General features: G+C 40.8%; 1 protein-coding gene across 1 annotated transcript in view; it reads right to left on the bottom strand.

The window, feature by feature from the left end:
• Window positions 1–20,684, bottom strand: part of NFKBIZ (NFKB inhibitor zeta) — a 29,929-nt gene extending 9,245 nt beyond the window's left edge. The window contains exon 1 of the mRNA XM_008074461.2: window positions 20,623–20,684. The gene's annotated coding sequence lies outside the window, so the exon portion shown is untranslated. The remainder of the gene's footprint in view (window positions 1–20,622) is intronic.
• Window positions 20,685–22,938: the final 2,254 nt, after the last annotated feature.

Below are 22,938 nucleotides of genomic sequence, written 5' to 3'. Positions count from 1 at the left end.
GCCCCGCACCCGCGCGGCCGGACGCGGCCGGCGTGGCCAAGGCGTCTCTGGAAGGTTCGTGAGGGCCTGTCTCCCCAGTGCCTGGGGCAGCTGCCCTCGTCCAAGCCTCGTAAGGCTTGGCCAGCCTTCTGGGAGGCAAGGTCCCGCGCTAACAGAGAGGGAGAAGCCTTTTTCTGCCTTCACATGGTCGTCTGGGCCACGGCTAATGATTTTTTAGGTGCAGCCACAAAATAAAGAAGCGATAGCCACGGGTCTGTATCCTTCAGTACGAGAACAAAGCCTCTTAGCACAATGATCCCTATACATACATACATGTGTCTGTGTTTTTTATATATCTAATTTGTTTTCATTCAGCGTAGCTTTACGTTGTGCCTGATAAACTAACACAGGGATTCTGACCCTTCCTATCCTGAATATTTTTCTCCAGTGGATTTACACAACTATTTATTGACGTCCAGCTAGCAAAAAATAAAATAAAATAAAAATGCTAGGTGTTTGCAAGAGCAAAAGATGAATGATCTAGTCTGTCGTTCCAAGTACATACGTTATAACTTGCAGGAATGATAAGGTAAGTACACATGTGCTATGTTTTTAAAAAACGATTATGATGAAATATAACGAGGGATACAAAGTTCAGTGCGCGGCCTAAAAAGAGAAACAAGTCTGGGAGACAAAAAGGGAGGTCAGGAGGAAAACTTGGAAGAGGGGTTGCATATGAGATGGGTTCAGAAGGATGGGTGCATTTCAGCCCACAGCGTTTATGAGGAGGGGGTACGGCCTGAACCAAGAATGCAGGAGAGAAGTTAAATAAGCTTACAGTCCCTTTTGGGATTGTCAAAGAGAAATTGATTAGATGTAAAAGGTACTTCTGTGGAGCACCTCTGTAGCTGAGACACTGCAACTTTATGTAATAAACTTTAAAACATGAAAGAATTTTAGGTAGGCAAAATTAATCTGGAAGTAGTTGAGAGGAGGTGAGAGGCCCAGAAGCCATGAGGAACCACCACGATGGCCCACTAGAGAATTGACCTGACCCTGGGCAGAGACAGTGGGAAAGGAGAAAGTAAGTAGAAAGCAAGCAGACTAGATCGCACTGCTAGGGCATAACCCACTGGTCTGGCCTCTTTGGCTGTAGGGAGCAATAAAAGGGAAGATCAATTTACATTTTTTTAACATCTCAATACTGGATACTAATAAAATATGGTCATATTTATTATGATCAAAATTATTAAGTCAAAAACATAAATGCTTGGTTTTAGTATGCCCACATACAATTCAATTTTTGGAGTAAAGTTCTTTGGCTGTAAGAAAGAACATTTTGTTTACTTCACTAATAGGAATATCTCGTAATGCTGGAATGTCCTCTTCTTGGTATTTCTTCTGCTGTTGATTTTTACTGTACCTTTCCTATGTTTAGATACACAAATACTTAATTGTATTACAGTTACCTACAGTATTCAGTACAGTAACATGCTATACAGGTTTGTAGCCTAGGATCAACAGCCTATACCATACAGCTTAGGAGTGTCGTAGGCTGTACTATCTAGATTTGTGTAAGTATACTCTGTGATGTTCACACAATGATGAGTTCGCCTGATGACACATTTCTCATACCAAATCTCCGTTGGTAAGCAAGGCATGACTGTATTTCCTTGTTTCTCACGAGTGTATTTCCTTGAAAGTTCTTGCTGCCTCTCCCTCCCTCTAACTTTTTGATAACTTTCAAAAATAAATGAATGAAAAGGAAACAACTCCCTTGATGTATCTTTGGAAAATACAAGGCTCCAGTAATTGCAGTTCCTCAGAAACCAAAATCACTTAAAAGTTGCTCCAGTAAGATGTTGAGTGTGTAACAAGGGTACCTGCACAATGAATATTTGTATGCCTAACCCTGAATTGTACCCCACGTCTTTAAAAATAAATTTAAAAAGGAAAAGGAAAAAACATGTTGAGTGTGGCAGTTAATTTTATGTGTCTACTTGACTGGATTAAGCCAAGACAGCTAATAAAACATTATTCCTATTAATGAAGTAATTGTGGAGTATGTCTATGAGGGTGTTCTTGGAAGAGATTAGCATTTGAATCAGTAGACTCCCCTCACCAATGCTGGTGGGCAGCTTCTAATCCCTTGAGGGCCAGAGTAAATAAAAAGGCCATCAGGAACCACTACAATAGCCCTCTAGAGGAGGGGTCCCCAACCCACAGCCGGAGGGGTATCAGTCTGTAGCCTATTAAGAACCAAGCCACACAGCAGGAGGTGGGCGTTGACCGAGTGTAGCTCCATCGGCTGTCAGATCAGCAGGGGCATTCGATTCACGTAGGAGCACCAACCCTATTGTGAACCGTGCATGCAAGGGATCTAGGTTATGCGCTCCTTATGAAAATCTAATGTCCAAATGCCCGATGAGCACCCCTCCCCCACCTCCTCCATCCATGGAAAAATTGTCTTCCATGAGACCTGTTCCTGATGCCAAAAAGTTGTGGACTGCTGCATTAGAGAACTGACCAGAGGTTCTCTTCTTGCGCTGGGACATCCACCTTTTCCTGCCCTCAGACATCAGCACTCCTCTTTCTTAAGCCTTCAGACTCTGACCAGGAGTCCTCAGGCCAAGTGGGCTATTGTAGTGGTTCCTGATGGTCTTTTTATTCTCTAGTCCTCAGGCCTTCAGACTTGAACTAGAACTACACCACCAGCTTTTCTGGTTCTCCAGCTTGCAGATGGTAGGTGGTGGGATTTCTCAGCCTCCATAATCATGTGAGCCAATCTTTCAAAATAAATCTCTTTCTATATATTAATATATATCCTATCGGTTCTGTTTATCTGAAGAGTCCTAATACACTGAGGTCTCTCAAAATCTATGTGGGCTTTTTCTCCCCAGTAATATAGTTTACATATATGCCCATTCAAATTAATTCTTAGAAAAAAAATTTACAGAATTCTTCCTATTTTAATTAATTCTCTTCCTGTTTTACTTGGTATATAAAAATTCAAATTGCAAAATCATGGCCTCTGGAGAACTTAATATAGACCAAAGTAGTCAACAAAAGACTGTTTGAAAATAGTTTTTAATGCAATAACAAAGTAATAGTACTGTTTGAGAAAACCACAACCCCCATACCCAGAAGCCCTCCCACATACAGTCACAGATGGTTGTTAATATCACTACAAAAAGAAAATTTAAATATACTTTGCTTCCTTTAAATATTCCAATATAAACCTAATTTGGTCTATTGGTTTGAATAATGTGATGCTGCCATCATTCTAACCAAATATGGTTGAACACACACTCTGGGGGAGACAGACACCATGTTACAAGGACACATCCAAAAAAGTCAATGGAGGCCAATAGCCAGCACCAGCTTGCCAGGATTGTGATCTACTTTGAAAGTAAATCCTTCATTCCCACATCAGGACTTTAGATAACTGCAGCACTTGCCAACATCTTGACTGTAGTCTCATGAGATACTTCAAGCCAGAACCGCCAAAGCCACTCCCAGAATCCTTACGCTCAAAAATATATATGAAACACAGGGCCTTGAGAATTTGTCCAAAGTCACACTGTTCCATCATAGGTGGAAAGGAGATTAAAATCCTCATGCGTCTGACTAGAGAGACTGATCTCTTGCCTCTTAAAAAAGGGAAGTTAAAAGACTCATTTCCTCAAAGCTTAGATGCACTGTCTATATCCAAAGATAATGAAAAAGATGAAAATGACACAGACATATCAGAGTTCTGTGACTCATTGAAGGGAGAAATCTATTCCAAAGCTACTGGTAGAAACTAAAATAATTCAAAAAATGATGAGACTACCTTTCCCTAGCCTTTATAGATGTTATTATTTATTGTGTCTCCTTCAGTGGAACATTTTTTAATAGTTTAAGGGTGCCAGTTTTGTTGTAACACCATCTGGAGACCAATAATTCAGAGTTTTTAAAAAGAATTGAATTTTTAAGTGTAGATGTAACAAACTTTCGACAAGTCAAAGATTATTTGTAGCAGCTTTTCAAGTTTAAAGTGAAAAAGCCAGTATCTTTCATGATAAGTAATGATATTATTGCATTCGCTACAGAAGTGAATATCATTGGTGAGAGACCAATAGCACCTGGTAGAGTTTATTTTGCCGAGTGCCCTCTAGAGGAAAAGTTAGCAAAAGAAATCACCACACTGTCACTTTCCAGTGATACAGTAGCTCACTGAATTAAAGATTTAACTGCAAGCTGATTTCGTCTGTAGACTTGCACTATTGCCTTAAAAATGGACAAATCTATAGACTGCCTGGACTTTCTGTTTTGGTTATATTCATGTGGTATCAGCACCAACCATTCATCAAAGATCTTTTATTTGAATGCTTGACAATGAACACAAAGAATGCAGAAACATTCAAAAGGCACAAGAACTTTCTTGAGTCTCCTCATTTATCCTGGAGCAGTTGTGTTTACATTTGCAGTGATATGCAAAAACAATGGTGGGTAAAACTGCTAGTGCCTTAAATCAACACAGTAGCAACAAAATGAGCTAGAGCTTATTCTGTTCTTCATCACCACTCATGTGCAGAAAGAAAAAGAAAAAAAATAGCCAGTTTCACCTAAGAAAGTCCTAGATGAAACAGTAACAGTATTAATTTTATCAAATTTTGACCTTTGCAATAATACCTTGTGATCTATCACAGAAACAAAGAATAGAGTACCACATATTCTCATAAGTGGACCCTGAACGTTTACCATAATACTATAAGAAAGGGATTGGCAGTAGCAGGATACTGTTGGGGTGGGGGGTAGGGGACACAACATCAATAAGGGTACCTGATCTCAAACCAGGCAAAGTGAGTACCAAAGAGAGGCCCAAACTTTACCTGTACAATGACCACTTGTCTACCTAATTCTGAATTGTACCCCACATCTTTAAAATAAAATATGTATATATAAAAAAAATAAGGCCAGGTTTGGTGGCTCAGCCTGTAATCCCAGCACTTTAGGAGGCCGAGGTGAGTGGATTGCCTGAGCCCGCAGGTTCAAGAGCAGCCTGGGCAACTTGGCAAGACCTTTTCTCTACAATAAATCAAAAATTAGCCGGGTGTGATAGCGTGTGCCTGTAGTTGCAGCTACTTGGAAGGCTGAGGTGGAAGAATCATGGGAGCCCAGCAGGTTGACACTGGGGTGGCCATGAGTGTACCATTGCACTCCAGCCTAGGTGACAGAGTAAGACTCCAACTCAAAAAATAAGTAAATAAATTTTGACCTTTGTGATATATATTCTTTTTAATATTCTATGTGACAAAATGGGAAGCATGCATAGACATTTGTGTTGCATCCTAAAATATGACAATTGTCTCAAGGAAAGGCATCTATTAGGTCAAACAATATGATATTGCCATTTGCTCTAATCAAATACTGTTTGAGTTGTGAGCTGCATTAACCACTGTTTTTCATGGAACACCAATTTTCCTTGACTGACAAACTATGGTTATTCAGACTTGGGTATTTGTCAATTTTTTATAAGTGAGCAAAGTAAGCTTGTCATGTTAAGGAAAATAACTAATAGTATTTATTGGCAATGATAAAATTCAAATTTTCAAATGAAAATTCGAGTTTTGGGAAACTTCTGTCAGACACCTTGAACTTGATAGCTTCCTAATACCTGAAGACTTATTTGATGAGGTCACTGGTGATGTGTTATTAACAAATGTGATTGTTTACTATTATATAACAAAATGTGGCAACATTTGGAAAATTTGCATAACTCATTCAACTAATATTTTCCAAATAAACAATGAAAGACATTACAAAATGAACACGGGTAAAAGATTCATTCTAAGTGCAGGTGAAGCCAATGAATTTTAATGTATCCAAATATAAAAATTTTATTGATATGGTTTCAGATTCCACATTGCATCTGTGTTTGTTTGTTTGTTTTGAATTGGAGTCTCACTGTGTTGCCCAGGCTGGAGTGCAGTGGTACGCTCATGGCCACCGCAGCCTCAAGCTGCTGGGCTCAGGTGATCCTTCTGCCTCAGCCTTCCAAATACCTGGAACTACAGGCATGCAACACCACACCCCGCTAATTTTTTTATTTATTGTAGAGATGAGGTCTCACCAAGTTGCCCAGGTTGGTCTCGAACCAGTGGTCTCAGGTAATCCTCTCACCTCGGCCTCCCAAAATGCTGGGGTTATAGGCGTGAGCCACCACACCTAGCCTTTTTGTTGCATCTGTCCTTTAAGGAACTAGCACTTGCTTTGGTATAATATTAAATTAGAATATTCAAATTACCTGAAAAGACTATTAAAATATGTCTTCCTTTTCCATAGACATACTATATGAGGCCAGATTTTCTTTATACACTTTACAAAAACAACATATTGCAATAAATTAAATGCAGAAGCAAATATGAGAATCTGTCTTCTGAAAACTTGGCATTAAGAGATTTGCAAACTGCTGACAACTTGATTTTAGCCCATTGAAACCCAATGTGGATGTCTAATCTACAGAACTGTGACATAATATTTGTGCTGTTTAAACTGCTAAGTGTGTAGAAGTTGGTACAGCAGCAATAGAGAACAACACACCTGAAATACATATATGCAGTATTACTAAATGAAAAAAGCAGAATTCAGAAAGCACACACATACACAAACACACTGCCTGAAGCTGTGTTTAAATAGACAGGCAGGTAAAGAACTGCGGTGACTCAAAGTGGACAAGCCATGAATTTCAAGTCAGTGACAAAGATAAAGAACAAAAAAATACAATTTTTTTAAAAATGGACAAGCCCTACCAGTGAACAAGGCTCAGGAGACCCCAGCCCTAGATCCAACTCAACAACAAACTTGCTATGTGAAGTTATAAGAGTCAGTCATCTCTCTGAGCCTCACGTTTTTTTCACTCAGGTAACAAATATTTACAGAACACCTAGGTTGGTCAGGCTTGGGCTGGGCTTCTGGAGTCCAAGAGCAAGACACTGTCCTTGGTCTCAAGGAGATTTTCAGTCACTCGGAAAGAAAAGGGGGTAACTAAAAGCTCTCTAAGACCTCATTCAGCTTTAATGGTCTATAATTCTATAAGTCTAAATAAAATGTAGTGCTTAATATCTTTTATGTGTGTCTGTGAGGTTGCCTGAGTTCATATGTTTTTTTAGATTGCAGGAAACAGTTTTGTAAAATAAGATCTCTGAAAAAAGTTCTGTAAAACAGCAAAATAAATCACATTCTCATTGTATTTTAATTTTTAAAAAAGAAATTTGCAAAAATGTAAAATAATGCTGTTCTTACCAAATTTTTCATTTACAAGATATAGTTTTTAAAATAAATCATTAAGTAAAGATTTAAATAATTCTTAATGGTAGAATGTAGGCGATATCTTATCATTCAACCCATTCATTCCAGATTGGACTAATAATTGTTGAACCTTCCTCTCTTCTCCATCTCTATTTCCACTGTCCAATACAGGACTTCATCTCATACCTCAGCCAAATGATGACCCAATCAATCTCGCCCACCTAAAATCCATCCTCCAGACTGCCATCGGCACGTTATATCTACAACCAGATCTAAGAATTCCTCTATTCTATTTAAGGATCCTTCAATGGCTCCCTATCATCTTTAGTGTGGAGTCCAGTCTTCTTAGAATGTCAGGTGTCCGAGTTCTGCCCCCTTCACAAGTTTCATCTTCCTTATCGCCTTCAATAACGTCAAACTGAGCACAGTTTCCCACAACTCTGGGACTTTGCTCCTGCTGTTCCCTTTGCACGGGATGCCCTCCCCTTCCTCACCTGGCCAACTCATGCTCGTCTCCCCCAAGACTTGCTCAACATCCAACACTCCTGTTAGTAAGCTCTACCAGCTGCTTCCTTACGAATGGTGTAACCCATTATTTTGTGTTTTGATCTGGAAAAGTCGAAAGGTTGCCTTCAAAAGTGATTTTCTAGGTCCTGTTTGTAGCAAATTACTAGGACCTGACATCAAAGCATAATATACCATATTGAGGAAGTTTCTCCAAGCAGGTAATTATACTGGTCCAGTAACCTAATCATCATACAATTAAGCTAGCAAAAGGTTCGCCTTTCCTGAAATTCCCTTCCCACTCTCACCTCTCACCCCTCTTCTGGGCTAAAGGACCCTCATTCATATCCCCATCCAGACTTCTATCATAACTCTTAGGATGTGTTGAAATTATCTATTTTGAGTCTGTCTCTTCTATTCCACTATAAGCTCTCGAGATATATATCCCTTACAAATAGTCAAGTACCTGTTACTTAGTAGGTAGGTACTTGGTACATATTTAACTGAATGGTGGAAACAAATGGAGATGCTTCCAAAAGTATTTTATGTGCGATACCATACAGATCTCAAACAGATCCTTTGAATTAAAATCCCCTCATTCTCAGCACTTGGATTATTATGAAATGATTTTCATGTATCTTGTAAACATAAAAACTCAGCTGTCTTTTGCCCAGGATTCTTTGAAAAGAGCATAAAATGTTTTTAGGAGCTTTCAAAACACATATCATGTTATGTGATGTATTGATTTGTTGAATACTTTCCTTAAAAAATAATAATTTGGTATCTCCATAGCAATATAAAACCTTTTTTTTTAAACATCTCTGAAAACATTTAAACTTTAAGATGTTCTAACAGATTTTTCTTTAATTCAGAGGAGTAAATTAGACTACACATTTAAAAAATCCATTTATTCTTCAATATGGTATTGCTTTATAAATGGTAGGTGCAGCCGCGCTCGGTGACTCAGCCTGTAATCCCGTGCCTTTGGGAGGCTGAGATGAGTGGATTGCCTGAGCCCGTGGGTTCGAGACCCACCTGGGCAGGGAGACTTCATCTCTACAATAAATCAAAAAATCAGCCGGGCGTGGTAGCGCATGCCTGTAATTCCGGCTACTTGGAAGGCTGAGGCAGAAGGATCGCCGGAGCCCAGCAGGTTGAGGCTGCGGTGACCGGGAGCGGCCACTGCACTCCAGTCTGGGCGACAGAGTGAGACTCCAACTCAAAAAATAAATAAATAAATAAATAATTTTTTTTAAGAATGGTAGGTGCTTTTCTAAGTACTAAACACAGCCATACATCAGACAAACACAAGTCTGTCTTTGTGGTGTTCACAACTGGATGTATGAACATTCTGTCATATATTCAGATACTGTTCCTAAGATACATATACTCAGTTCTGATGGTATTCATACTTTCCAATATGGCACCTACAACATCTGACCTCCCAGGCTATGGCACAGAAGGTTGCAGTTAGTAAGATCTTGAAGCTACCTCCTTATAAATGGTGTAAGCCATTATTTTGTGTGTTTTGATTCGGAAAGACCAGAACATTGTCTTCAAAGATAATTTTCTATGTCCCGTTTGCAGCAAATGATTAGCACCCGATATCAAAGTACAGTATACCATATTGAGGAAATTTCTCCAAGCAGGTAATTATACCTGTCCAGTAACCTAATCATCAAACAAATGAAATATTGAATTTTTGACAGAAAGCCCCTCCCCCTTCCTTTGTATGAGGCACTGGCCTACATGCACCTGCAAAAGCATAAAGGTAAGACACTTCCATACCCAGAGGAACTCAAATCACTCTATGAAAAAGATACCTGCACATACATGTTGATCACAGCACTGTTCACAATAGCAAAAACATGGACCAACCATACTGCCCATTGAAAGAGGACCAGAAAAAAACAATGTGGTACATATACACGATGGACTATTACGCAGCCATAAAGAAGGACAAAATTATGAATTTCGCAGCAACTTGGATGGACTTGGAGTCTATAATACTGAGTGATCTATCACAGAAACAAAGAAGTGAGTATCACATGTTCTCACTCATAAGCGTACCTTGAACAATTATCATAATACTATAAGAAAAGGATTGGCAGTAGTGGGAAATTACCAGGGGAAGGCGGAGGCAGGATCGACAGTAAAGGGAAACTGCTGGGGGAGTGGGGGCATACCTCGCTAACAAGGGTTCCTGCATGTAGTAGGAAACTGCTGGGGGTGGGGGAGAAGGCAGTAGTGGGATTCTGCAGGGGAGGGGGAGACCCACCTCATCAACAAGGGTACCTGCATAATGAACATTTGTATACCTAACCCTAAAGTGTACCCCACATCTTCAAAATAAAAAAATTTTTTAAAAAGCTAAGACACTTCCAAGTATGGATCTATTTTCCTTTATATTTTGGTTTAAACCTTCTCCTTCCCCCAAATAAAGGTTAAATTTGAAAGATGAATTAAATTGAGCATAATGCCTCATTAATATAGAAATAGAACATGGTACTTGTAAATGGTCAGTACATAGTTGCTTAATAAACATGTTGATTGGACTGATTTATATATATCAATTTATGTTTTTCAAAACTTCCATATTCAGAATCTCCTTTCCCCTTCTTTTCTTAACACAGATAACACATATTTGTCAAGCTGGATGAGGAATAAGAATATAATTTATATCTTATATAAAGGTATAAATGCCTTACGTGTCACTTTTTTTCAAGAATTTAAATTCTAGAATTTTTCATTCAGAACTTAAAACTTAAGGTTTTGGTTTAGGGAGTTTTAAGGGGTTTTTTGTTTGTTTGCTTTTTACATGTCTCCAGGGATTTATTCTGAATTTCTATAAACAAACACAGTAGCATGTGCCAGACAGAAGGATGAATTATAAAAATGTTCAAGAGCTAAAGAGAATAAATCAGTTTATGTTCTATGCAAAACAAACATCATTACCAATAAAATAATTAAAAAATTATAGACCCACAATATAATAATACTTTGGTATACTGACAAAGTTAATAATTACAACTATTGAATATCTGCCATATACTGAATACTATGTACTTTATATATACACTTTCTCTAATGTAAGTAAAGGCTGGGAGAATGGTCAAAGATTGAGGTGAAAAATGTAATAATATGGCCAGGCCCAGTGGCTCACACCTGCAATCCCAGCATTTTGGGAGGCTAAGGCAGGAGGATCACTTGAGATCAGGAGTACACAATCAGCCTGGGCAACATAATAAGACCTCATGTCTACAAAAAAACAAAAATATGAGCAGGGTGTGGTGGCATTTGCCTGTAGTCTGAGCTACTTGGGAAGCTGAGACAGAAGGATCACCTTTGAATCCAGGAATTCAAAGCTGTGGTGAGCAGTGATCATGCCACTGCACTCTAGCCGGGAAACAGAGTGAGACTCCAACTCAAAAAATGAAATATGCAGTTATAAAACCCTGCCACCCACCATTCATACTAGGAAACAAAATATATCAAACATGTATACTATAAATAGGAAGAATTTTATGATTGAATGGATAATTTAATACTGGAATTAGTTAATGTGGAAAAGTGAACTACGTTACTAAAAGGTCATGCAATTTTTTGTTGTTGGTGGTGGTGTTGTAGAAACATGGTCTCACTATGTTTCCCAGGCTGGTTTGAACCCTTAGCTTCATGCAGTCCTCTCACTTGGGCCTCCCAAAGTTCTGGGATTACAGAAGAAAACCACCAAGCCCAAACCGTGGCCATGCAGATTTAATACAAAGTTATAGACAATTATTTATTCAAACAATCAGCTCAGCTTCCCCAATATTGTTTTGTCTACATTTTCTGGTATCTTCAGGCCAAGAGTTGGCAACTACAGCCTGCAGGCCAAATCTAGCCTGTTGCACAGTCTGTCATCTAAGAGTGATTTTATATTTCTAAATGGTTGCATTTTAAGCAGTTATGTAAGTGCCTACATAATATCTTCCATCTGGTCTCTTGGCTCACAAAACCAAAAATATTTACCATTTGGTCCATTACAGAAAAAGTCTGCCAACCCTTGCTTTAAGCAAAAGTTTTTAGAGGTATTGTAGTGTTATAGCTTTGAAGCCTGCAAACCCAGCTCTGAGCATTTACCAGCTATGTGACCCTGGGCAACTCTCTCAATCTCTGAGCCTCAGTTTACTCACCTATAAATTGAGATACTAGTAGCTAAATCAAATTTCTAAGATCACATGAGATAATGTGCAAAGTGTAAAAAGAACTTGACACATGCTAGACACCTAATGAATGTTAGTTTCCTTCCCACTCCCATAAATTATTATGAGCACTGAGTAAACCTCCTTCTTGTCTCTGTGTGTGTGAATGCAGGGAGCAGGCAAGGATAGATTACAGATTAAACAAAAACCTGCTAGTCATACCTTATGTCTGCATAGCGTTTTTCTCCCAGAGTACATTCACATTTGCACAATTAAACCAGTTAGGAAAGAGCCCAACTTTTGTTTTTAATCCTTATTGCAGAATGTGTAAGTCAGAAAACATTATCATGAACAATTTCTCAAGATGCACTAAACTGTCCATGAGCTTCAGTAAACAGGTTCTCCTGTCAACATCCTATTTTTCCAACAAATGTGCTCAATGTTCATCTCCTCATCCTGGATATTATATACTTGTCCTGTTACCTTGCTGAACATCCTTCTCCCATCAGCCCACAGCATCAGTACAGCGTTAAAGTTCCATTAAATTCTAGCTAACAAGGGTCTGGGGAACCAAAAGGTTATTCTGCAGTAAAGAGTCTAGGACAGTCCCCACAAAAACCTGCACATGGATGCTTCTAGTAGCTTCATGCATAATTGCCCAAACTTGGAGGAAACCCAGATGGTCTTCAGTAGGTGAATGGATAAAAAGGATTACACCCACACAATAGAATATTACTTGGCGCAAAAAAGGAATGAGCTGTCAAGCTATGAAAATACACAGAGGCAGGGCAACCCCTTCGGCTCCCCTCCCACGGTGGGAGCTTTTCTGTCCTCAATAAATTCTACTTTCTCAAAAAACAAACAAACAAAAAGAAAATACACGGAGGCAACATAAAAGCATACTACTTAGTGTAAGAAGTCAGCGAGACAAGGCTGCATACTATGTGAGTCTAACTGTATGGCATTCTGGAAAAGGCAAAACCATAAAGACAATAGAAGATGCTAAGGGCGTGGGGAGAGGGAGAGATGTCTAGGAGGAGCAGAAGATTTTAGGGTCGTGAGCCTCCTCTGTGTGGTCCTGGAATGGTGGATCAGCACACCATATCATCACAGTGAAGGCTGCATCCCCAACTCACTGCTTAAGTGCCCAAGTAATTCGTAGCAGGAAAATGGTGGATAAATGAATATTGGCATCTCAATTCAGTTATTCTAAAGAGACATTAAAATCTCTTCAATATTAAAAAAAAAAGTGTTAAGGACAGAAGCCCAGTTGTCCTTAGTTTTATGTGTTCTGTTCATTTAAACTCTCGGGATCATTGTTGGAGATTCTCAAACCTTTGTTTGCCCTGACAGTTATGGCATGCCACGTCAGAAGAGTGCTCTGTGACCACTGTGATTTTCAAAAAAGCATTGTATGGCCCTTTTCCACATCTGCTGTAGAACCACTGCTTTGAATTACTTTACACAATAATTCTAGTGCCATTTATACCACTCAGACTACTGAAAAAGAGGAGTTAAACTTAATAAGAGCCTTCACCTGCATGAAATATAAGTAGATTCAGATTTACCTTTGATTATGATCCCTTAAAAAAAAAGCAGAGTGGGCTTGGTTTAAATGCCTGCCCTACCTAAGGCTGTATTTTATGATAAGGCTATCACACAGTCTCAGAACTGGCAGTCCCCCACGAGGAAAGCATGGAGAAAGGTGATCAATGGATTTTTCATGTTCATATGGTCTGCTGGTACCTGCATAGGCACAATGAGATGACAGTCATTAAATACAGCTGTGATGAGCAAAAGGCAAAGAGACCTCCCAGAAACCAAGGACTCCACAAATAACCTTCTATGAAAATTACCAAAAAAGAAAAAAAGTAGATGCAAACAGATAATCTGATCAGAGTAACCAGATTGCCAAGATGCCTGACTTTTTTAAAGAAGGTCACACCTACTATCTCATAAAGAAATGCTGTAGCATAGAAGGGACTAGGTGATCTTGATGACGGAAAGTACAAGTTAAGGAAAAACAGAAACAAGCTGAGTTTTTAGGTTGGATATTCAGAAACCAATGCATTTGTTAAAGAACAAAATTTTACTTTGTAAAAAGATTAAATGGCAACATGTGGCAATCTAATTATTATCTATTTATATTCTATTGATCATAAAAATTCACCTCTTCATGGATTCATTCAACAAACATTATTGAGCACCTATAATGTTGTGGACACTCTTCCAGGTACAAGGAATACAGTATCAAACAGAAAGGCAGTCTGTGTCCCCACAGAGCTTACATTCTACTGAGAAAGACAGTCAAATAGCTATATAATATAATACCAGGTGGCAATAATGTGCTATGAAGAAGAAGCAAGGTCGAGGAAGAAAGCCAGAGATGCTATTTTACCTAGAGAGTTCCTGGAAAGCCTCCCTACTATCTTCCACACCTATGTGACAATAAAGCAGTCTGAGACCCGAGAATTCTTGTCTCTTGTCCTTTCTGAAGTCTGAGCAACCTTACGCACTCCCACAGGCTCAACTCTGACCTGTGTAGAGTTGATTCCTATCTCTAGCTCTGAACTTCTGAGTTTTAATTCCATGTTGCCAAGAATATAATCAAACAAGGCTAAAACCAAATTTTCCTTTTCCCCCTTTGTTCCTCTACCCTCACCAAAAGGCCGTCTTCAATTTTCCAGAGATCTCTAGAGGAATTAAAGATTTGACTCTTTCTATTCCTTCATTCTACTATAGAAAAATTCTAATAGGTCCTTTTCCAAAATAATTCCCATCCACCCTTTAGTACTCATTCTCACTACCTTCACATTTAAGATAATCATGTGTTCCCTTGCTTGACCACATTGGACCCTATGACCATCCATATCAAAACTAAACTTCCATGCTTGATTTTCACTTCCTCTAATGCAGGGGACCCCAACCCCTGCATCACAAACCTGTAGGAACCTGGTCGCACAGCAGAAAGCAAGTGGTAGGCTAGCAAGTGAAGCTGCATCTATATTTATAGCTGTTCCCCATTGCTTGCATTACCACCTGAGCTCCATCTTCTGTCATATCTTTGGTGGCATTAGATTCTCATAGGAGTGTGAATCCTACTGTGAACTGTACATATGATGGATCTAGGTTGTGCACTCCTTATGAGAATCTAATGCCTGATGATCTAAGGTGGAGTTTAGGTGGTGATGCTAGCACTAGGGAGTGGCTGCAAATACAGATTAACATTAGCAGTGAGGTTTGACTGCACAGAGATCATAATAAATCAGTTGCTTGCAGACTCATATCAAAACACTAATCATAATAGCTGTGAAAAGCTGTTATAAAGACTCTAAGAACTTTATATTTTGTATCTCTGCTGTGGCGAGTGTGTTGACGTACTTCAGTCACACAGCTGCACCTGGTAGCAGGCTTTAAGTCAGAATCCGACACTTATTTTAGTTCATGCATGGCCTGCCCATTATTTTATTTACCACTACTATCTGCACCTTTTTTTAATGGTGAGTTATATACTTATTTCATTATATATTACAGTGTAATAATAGAAATAAAGTACACAATAAATGTTATGCCCTAGAATCATCCTGAACCCATAACATCCCCCTCACCCTCATCTGTGGAAAAATTGTCCTCCACAAAATCAGTCCCTGTGTCAAAAAGGTTAGGGACCACTGCTCTAAAATTCAGCTGCATTAAACCTATTTATTATGAACTGAAGTGCGTGTTCCCCTCAAACTCCGCACAGTTTATAGGTTGAAGTCCCAACCTCCGATATCTCAGAATGTGAGGCTATTTGGAGGCAGGGCCTTTGGAAAGGTAATAAAATTAAAATGAGGTCATTAAGGTGGGGTCCTAACCCAATCTAACTGGTGTCTTTCTAAGAAGAGGAAGAGACTAAGGATGCAAACGCCACACACAGTTCAAGGCCCCAGGAGAAACCAAATCCGCCAGCACCTTGATCTTAGACTTCCAGTCTCCAGAACAATGAGAAATAGATTTCTAATGGTCACCTAGCCTGTACTGTAACAGCCTTAGCCAACTAATACACTATGCCATCATATTTCCATCTATTCTTCAACGTGCAGTCCTTATGAATATCTTCAAAAACAGCTCACTAATTCTTGCCCCAGGCTTTTCATCCAAGCTAGAATTCTTGCCTGTAATATTATTCTCTCTTGCAGCACAGGGGTCTGGAGTCAAACAAACCTGGGTTCAAATCCTAGCTCCATTCAGTTAATACAGCTTTATTCAACTTCTCTAAAACCGTTCTCTCATCCAGAAATGGGCGTATGAACTATATTCAAGCAGCATGTGAGTTAAATGAGGTGGTGTTATGATATGCCTAGCACAAACCCTGCCACACAGTATACACTCAATGATGGCAGTTCTAAGAATTATCCATTTTTCAAAGCTCTGGTTAAGCACTGAGTGTTGAGCACTCTGGCCTCTTTGGACTGTCAGCCCAACTTGGAAAGAACACAGGAGAAGAAGAGAACCACAGAGCTGGGAATGGTAGTGAGTTGATGTAATCAGCTACAGGGAGCCATGGAGGGGGAGGTGAACAGCGTAAAAACAGATCAGAAGTGGCAGCTGTGTGCAGGTGATCAGGACAGACACGCTGCAATAGTCAAGATGACCGTCACAAAGGAGTAAACTGGAGCAGTGCTCAAGGGAATGGAAAGAAGGAAGTGTTTAGAAAAACATTTCAGATAGACAATGTAAGGACTGGCAACAGACTGAATGCAGGAAGAGAGGGGACTGTCAGAGGAACCCCAAGGCCTTGAGGTTGATGGAGTGGTAGCATCAAGACCAGGAATGAGGAAACCAAGTGAAAGAGAACCAGGAGGCACCGAGTCTGAGTTTAACCTTCACGTTCAGTTCCCTGTACTGCTCGTGCCATTGTCTCACCCCTTATCTGCATCTGATTGGGCAGCCTCTGTGCCCTACACTTCCAGGAAAACTTCAAGAAGGGAATCTCAAAATTAATTCACACCAAAGCATAAACAGTAACCTTTCTTAAAAGCTATTGGCACTTTAAGAGTGCCTCCGTGTCCCCAAAATGAACCACCATGAAATTTGGAAAACCGACAAACCTAAGTGAGGTGTGGGGTGGAGAACGTGAGTCCCTTCACATTATCATCGCCACACCTTCCACCCCCTGCCTGTGACAGTTTGGCTGCAATCTGTCACTGTGCCCTAGATTCTGACATCCGTGTTGTATTTAGAAATTCCTTTCTTATCTTATTGCTGGATACTGTTCAGCACCACAGGTAGACACGCAAAATTGTTTTCATTGACTGTTTAAAAGATGTGAAACAACAGCACAGAACAACGAGGCTGGGAACATTCATGACATATCAGCCTTTGCCATCTTTCAGAGTTCATCCATCATGGCATAGAGATGCCAAGGCTAAATTTGGCAACTTTGCCGATCACTTTCAGTTTCCTCCAACTCTGCTTCTTCCACCTCAAATTAAACCCACTTCCTTTAGCCTGCAGCAGAGATACAAAAGAGAAAGTTCTTACAGCCTTCATAACAGCTTTTCACAGCTATTACGATTAGAAAATAAATCATCCTTTCATTTTATTTTTTTTTCCCATTCTGGGTTATTTGTTCAGGCAAAAGTCCATGGAGGGACCATGCGCTACACTGCAGCAGTGAGGGAACAAGGATAGAGGGGTGGAGGAGGTGAAAATCAGAACTCACATGATCCCTACCCTCAAAGGGATCTAAGTTCCTCTTCAGTCCATAGTTCAGCTGTGTAGCTCTGGTCATTTTAAAATTCCAGCAGTGGCGGGGCGGGGGAGACTCTAGGAGGCCGCCCCAGGTTTCTTGTAAATGTGGAATTCCACTGCAAGGGGACCAGATTTCCAAAAATGATCTGACCCACATGAAATCTAAGGGCATTACCCCAGGAGCTCTCTTAGGAGATACTCCCAACCACATGCTTATTTATAAGTGTGTGCATTGTAGCATGGGGACACACAAGGGTGAGTAAATCAGGGAGGCTGTTTTGTTTTAATAGTGGTGCTGAATCATTCAGCAGATTATTTACACGTATTCATCACATTCTGCCAAACACTGCATAAAACAAGTTAGAAATTGTCATGGTGCAGTCCCTGTGCAAAATGGTATGGCAGTTCCTCAAAAAATTAAACATGGAATTACCATATGATTCAGCAATTCCACTTCTAGATAGATATCCAAAAGTATTGAAAGCAGGGTCTCAAACAAATACCTGTACACCCATGTTCACAGCAGCATTACTCATGGTAGCCAAAATATAGAAGCAACTCAAATGTGCACTGGTGGATAAATGAATAAACCAAATGTGGTACACACACATGCTCACACACAAATATTATTCAGACATAAAAAGGAAGGAAATTCTGGCCAGGTACAGTGGCTCCCACCTGTAATCTCAGCACTTTGTGAGGCCAAGGCAGGAGGATTGCTTGTGTCCAGGAGTTCAAAACCAGCCTGGGCAGCATAGCAAGACCTTGTCTCTACAACAAAATCAGAAAGTTAGTGAGGTGTGGTGGTATACACCTATAGTTCCAGCTACTCGGGAAACTGAGGCAGAAGGATTACCTGAATTCAGGAGGTCAAGACTACAGTGAGTCGTGATCATGCCACTGCACTCCATCATGGGAGGCTCAGTGAGGAGACCCTGACTCAAAAAGGAAAGAAATTCTGACTTATTCTATAATATGAATGAATCTTGAAAACATTATGCTACATGAAATAAGCCAATCACGAAAGGATAAATATTGTATGACTCCACTTATATGAGGTACCTAGAGTCATCAGATTCATAGAGACAAAATATTAGAATGGTCATTGCCAGGGGCTGGGAGAAGGAAAAAATTGAGAAATATTGTTTAAGAGATAATGGCCAGGCTTGGTGATTCAGCCTGTAATCCCAGCACTTTGGGAGGCCATGGTGAGTAGATTGCCTGAGCCTGTGGGTTCGAGACCAACCTGGGCAACTTGGTGAGACCTCATCTCTACAATAAATAAAAAATTAGCTGGGGCATGGCAGTGCACACCTGTAGTTTCGGCTACTTGGAAGGCTGAGGCAGAGGACTTGCTGGAGCCCAGTGGGTCCAGGCTGCAGTGGCCATGAGTGTGCCACTGAACTCCAGCCTAGGCAATGGAGTGAGACTCTGACTCAAAAAAAAAAAAAAAAAGAAAGAGAGAGAGAGAGATAACCCCCTTGCATATACCCAGGGACAACTGGATCAAAATTCTTCCTTAATTCAGCAGAGCATTTTACTTTTAACCTCCAAATAATTTATTACTCCACTGGCATAATACTATAGAACTTATAGGAAATGCAAACTAGAAAAGAATTGTGTGCGATTTTTTTTATTTAAAAATCACCAGAAATACAAAACGTGCACATCTCTATCCTGGGAAATAGCTCTGAAAGAAGTTAATTCAGGTAGTTGGTTAACTCACTCTGTACCAGCAGGAAGAGTAGAGAACAGACCAATGGGCCTGCCAGGTGCACGGGCTGCCTCTTCAGAGGCGCGGCATGGGCCCTTCACCACAGGTGTGACTAGGAAAACTGCCAACGTTCAGCTTTTCAAGAAGGAAGGAAACTTCCTGAGAACAGCGGGTAAATGACTAGCAGGCTATCCCTTTCTCTACAATCCCAGCTGCTGTGTCCAAAAATGGCTTCAAAAGTACAAGGATGTCTCTCCCCCAGATATTAGCCCAACCACCCCCATCAACTCCACTACACGGCTTCACTCTTTGAGGTCTAAAACATTTTCCTGTGGGCTTCTTAAAAGACAAAGGGTTATGATGGGTATCAACTAAAACTTTGTCAGTTAAATCTAAACAGAGAGTAGGTGGAGGCTATGTATGAGTGGGGAAGGGAAAGGCCCCAGGGAAATCAGAGCCCTGGAAAAAAGTTGACATTTCCCCCATTGTACTAATGACCTAGTGGCCTGGTGGCAAACCCAGGCTCTGCCACTTACTATTTGGGGGCCCTTAAGCCAATTACTCAGGCCTTCTGAGCCTTAATTTCCTCAGCTATAAAATAAGGCGAATTACACTACCTCAAGTGACTAGATGAGATCTTGCTGGTCAGCTCCCAAAACGAATGTTTAATGTGTTAATTCCCAGTCCACCGCCTCCCCCAGGAGCAGTGAAAGATTTTCATCTACTGAGTTTGAAAGGAAAGTGTGTTACCTCACAGACAGTCCCAAATTAAAGGAACAGGAAGTGCTTTAATCCGAAAACACACAAACTAGCTTTAATGAGCATTTTTTTACTAAGACCATGAAGGGGCATGATGCTCTCTGAGCCTGTTAGAGATTGCATAACCCTGAAACTGTCAGTCATCAGAGAGTCAAATTCCCCTCTTAGATGTGTTCCTATGTCCTCCTCTCATGGAAAATAGTGGAAATTCAACAAATCGGTTTTTTAAAAAGCGAAGTCACAAAAAAAAAAAAAATTCTTAGCTCACAAGAAATCACAGTGAAATACCTATAAGTAAAATCCATAATTTTGAGGCAACTTCAAGAGTTGGTTGATTTAAAAGAAACAAGAATCTTGGAAGACATCCCCATGCCCATGCCCATTTTGACAACATCAGCCGGGGCCCAGGTAATGCCTGGATCCAACTTGGCTAGACATATCTGCCTTTCTCACCCTCCAGAGTTCAGAATCAGGCCAAGAAAGCCAAAAGGTGGAGTCCAGCTAGGGACCTGGGGTCAGGGGAAAATCAAGAGGTCCCCAGGTCAGTGGCAGCTATAGGCCAAAGGGAAACAGTTTTTTTTCAGGTTTTTTCATGGTTGATCTCAAGACCATTAGAACATCTTCCTCCTCGGGAATATTCTCCATGACTTTGTAGCTTCCGAGAGGATTTATTTTGCTTTCTGAAAGTTTCTGAGAGGGTTTATTTTGCTTTCTGAGAGCTTCCGAGAGAGTTTATTTTGCTGTCTGAGAGCTTCTGAGAGGGTTTATTTTGCTTTAACCTATCTCAGGGCAAAGTACAAAGAGAAGGGTTTGATGCCTTTTCCTCAGGGAGGAAAGAGTCTGTATCTAGACAACTAAATTATGCTGACCACAGTCATCAACCTCCACATTGGAAAGGGCACTGCCAAGTGTTTACACTCTGTGTTGTGCACTGATTTCACATGGAAACTCATCCCAGAATGACACCTCTGTCACCCAGTGCTCCACCCTTGTGTCCTGCCCAGCTGTGTCCTCAGCCTAAGCGGAATGTTAGAAAGATAGTGGGGGTAGGGGGAAGATACATTGCATTCTGAAGTCAAATAAAAAGATTTCAAGGTTATCTGCATGTATCGATGATCTGTGTGACTGATTCCTTCCCCTGACAGGGATTATTGAGGGGGTGAATAAGACCTTTGACAGTTTTCTCTTCTTTAATTGCCTAAACAACCTACTGTTTGACTAGCAGAGGCATAATAATAATAATAATAAAAATTTTTAAAACGTTCACTCAGCTAGATCATGTATTTCTTTAGATGTCAGATTTAAATAAAGTGAATATATATTACCAAGTGCTTAAAATTTACGTAACTGTTGACCAGTCATGCTGGTTCACACCCATGATTGCAGCACTTTGGGAGGCTGAGACGAAGGAATGCTTGAACCCAGGAGGTTGAGACCAACCTAGGCAACATAGTAAGACCCTGTCTCCACAAAAATATTTTTAAAAATTAGCCGGGTGTGGTGGTGCACACTTGTAGTCCCAGCCAATTGGGAGGCTGAGGCGTGAGACCTCCAGGAGGTGTGAGGCCAGTCTGGGCAACAGAGTGAGACCATGACTCAAAAAACAAATAAATAAAAACTACATAATTGTCATCCCCTTTGGAATGACAGCTCCCTCACCTACAACAGCAAATTCACTAATCCCCATGGAGAGATCTCTAATCCATCCTAGCTAGAAATGTGCTTTTATTCAAACAAAACCCCTTTAAAAACACAGATTGTTATGAATGTGGGGGGGGAGTCCTACCAAGTCATTAAATTTCAGGTTTCCCTCATTCATAAAATGGCCATCCATAAATTTTAACTTTATGGAAGTAATGTAAGAATGAATGAGGGCATGCTTTACAATATTTCAATTTACTTAGATTATATTTTTCCATAAAGATACAGTTTCATGCCTACCCTTGGTGGGAAAGTACCTCTCTAAGTCAAACCTCCTGGGAGATTTCTGCCTGACTGTATCACAGACCTACATCACAAGATGGAAGATACATTGTTGCATTAGATTTAAGCTACTTCATCACCCATTCTTTTCTTTTCTTTTTTTTTTCTTTTTTCTTTTTTTTCCTAGATGGAGTCTCGCTCCGTCGCCCAGGCTGGAGAGCAGTGGCACACTCACGGCCACCCCAGCGTCGACCTGCCGGGCTCAGCGATCCTTCCGCCTCAGCCTTCCAAGTAGCCAGCACTACAGGCGCGCGCCGGACCACGCCCCGGCTCATTTGGGGATTTATGGTAAGAGACGAGGTCTCACCAGGTTGCTCAGGCCATCCCCTCCCTTCGGCCTCCCAAAGTGCTGGGATGACAGGCTTGAGCCACCGCCCCGGGCCTTCCTCGCCCATTCTGTTCACCTCCATCCACACCTCAGCCCTTCCTGGGCCTTCCAGACGCACAGACCCAATTCCTGCGATTCCTAAACTATGAAAACCTCCCAGATGTTCTTTCCCCCCAAAGCCCGCGCGCCCCAACCTTTTGCCAGAAAGGGGCTCCCAAGGAAAGAATCTGCCTGTGGGGGAAGGGAAAAAGATACTTCAGTTGCTTTTTCACCCGACAGCACCCAGGGACAGAAGTATACCTTTGGGTCTGCAGCGTCACGTCATGCAGGCGCGTGAAAGCCCCTCAGCGGTGCCCGGCTGTCGCCAGCGCCCGTGGGCCAAGTCCCAGGCGGCAGCAGGAGGACGCGGCGCGTCCCCCCGAGGTCGCCCGAGGTCGCCCGAGGAGCGCAGCCCGGCG

The sequence above is a fragment of the Carlito syrichta genome, unplaced genomic scaffold, assembly GCF_000164805.1.
Source record: "Carlito syrichta isolate Samal-C Ts95f unplaced genomic scaffold, Tarsius_syrichta-2.0.1 Scaffold316463, whole genome shotgun sequence".
In the NCBI taxonomy this organism is placed as follows: Eukaryota; Metazoa; Chordata; class Mammalia; order Primates; family Tarsiidae; genus Carlito; species Carlito syrichta.
The sequence above is the reverse complement of the archived record's forward strand: the minus strand, read 5'-3'. Positions and strand labels throughout refer to the sequence as shown.